The sequence below is a fragment of the Humulus lupulus genome, chromosome 6 (assembly GCF_963169125.1).
Source record: "Humulus lupulus chromosome 6, drHumLupu1.1, whole genome shotgun sequence".
NCBI lineage: Eukaryota > Viridiplantae > Streptophyta > Magnoliopsida > Rosales > Cannabaceae > Humulus > Humulus lupulus.
In genome coordinates, this window is record NC_084798.1 from 58,338,602 (window position 1) to 58,340,621 (window position 2,020).

A 2,020-nucleotide genomic window follows, 5' to 3' on the forward strand; every position below is an offset into this window, starting at 1 on the left:
TCGGCTCACGGGTGCTCTGTGTTGCAGGTAAGGGCAATGACTGAGTCAACCAACCATGAGTACGGAGAGCGTGAAGCGACGCGTACATGTTTGGCCTGCCCGACTGCTTTGGTTGGGGGTTTATTCATAAATGGCTGTAATAATCTATGATTTTATGATTTCTCAAAATGTAACCTTATTTCAAGACGTGATTAGTTTTCAAACCTTATTTTGGGATCCCAAATGTTTAATAATAGAAGTTTTAATGAAACGACGCATTTTCTAAGATTACAGCCTTAACTTTTAATTAGTCACACTTTTGTTTCAAAACCTCGGTTAGCGAGTTCTTTGCACACTGTTTTGTCTTAAAAACTCACTCAGTAACGGCTCTAAGGAAGTAGGGCGTTACAGACTTGATAGTCACATGGCTTAGGGCGCAGGACCCCAGAGAAACTCATTAGTCATCTATTCAGGGTGCAGGGCCCTAGAATAATTCATTATTTATCTATTTAGGGCACAGGACCCTAGGATTGACTTACTAGTCATCATCTGATTAGGGCTGAAGCCCCATAATGATTACATGATTATTTATTTATATTGTATACATGCAATAATAACTTTTCTTGTTGAGCCTTGGCTCACGGGTGCTATGTGGTGCAGGTAAAGGGAAAGAAAAGCTCACCCAGCCTTGAGTAAAGAGCTTAGGTGGCGATGTGTACATATGTGGTCGCTTTACCACCACAGCCAAGGTGTTTCTCAGGGGAGCTAGGGTTAACCCTATTTTTGTCGCTTAGGTCGGCAGATTGTAACTTTTGAACTGTAATGACCACTTTGGATTGTAAACACTTTTATGGGATCCCATGTACTGTTTAATGTTTTTAATAAAATATATCCATTCCTTTTGATCGAGATTTTCACCCTAGCCTGTTAATAACACTTAGATGCACGTTTATGATCTAATGACTCGTTTAGTGAGGTAAGCACTTTTTAAAGTACACAGTGTAACAGTCTTGAGTTATCTAGGACGTTACACTAAACCTAAGGCAAATCAATAAGTTGCAAACCATATACAAAACCTTTAAAGAGGTAACTCAAGGAAAAAATACTTACGTGATAAAAAGCGCCACTAGGCCTGGTATGTAGTCCTCACGCAAATAAATCGACGCCTTTCGACTTCAAATATCCTCACTGAACTATTGGGATGATTGATTAGCTCAAGGTCTAAGCTGTGGGTGAGAGTTGGGCAATTCTCTGGTAAAATGTGGCAAGTCTGCAACTTGAAGAAATGCAAGAATGACAAGAAAATTTCAAGTGAAGGGGAAAAGATGAAGAATCGCGAGTTTAAATAGACCCCTCCTAAATTTGAATCAACAGACAGATCATTGTCGCAGGTACTTGAGTACCATCCAATGGTTTACCTTGGAAAGTACCATCTCGAGACGTTCGTTGATTTGGCGGCCTACTCCTCAGGACAGACTAGTAGAAGAATTTGCAGTGTCTCGACAAGCCGGCATGCAACATGTGCATTCGCATTTAATGCATTTTCAGAGGTCTGACTACTTGGCTAACGCCACGTGTCTCGGCATTTAAGGCAACCCAGAGGTTCCACCACTATAAAATTGACACGTGTTCTACTGCCAAGTCTTGACACCATTTCCAAAGCGACCTTCATGTTTAACACATGTCCAATCAAACGCAGAGTTGCTGGCCAGAAGCCCAAATAGTTTTTTGCTTCTTGTCGACTGGCGAGAAGTCTCCACCACACGAAGTATGCCAAAGACTTGGGGGAAAATGTACCATGCCTTTTTTGGCCTATCGTCCACATCAGCAATGAATGACATGTGGTGACATATATGACATATCTCTCAAGAAGTCCTCGGAGGTGGACTGCCATGTCGAAGAGTTATTGGTAAGCTAGCTACTGCACTCCCGAGGAAGGGTCTCGAGACCCCCCGTGAATTCCTAAAATATAACTCCTTAGTAGGTCCCTGAGATCACGTCCGCGCAAGAATGCTTTCACGTCGACTTCTTAGAGAGCTCA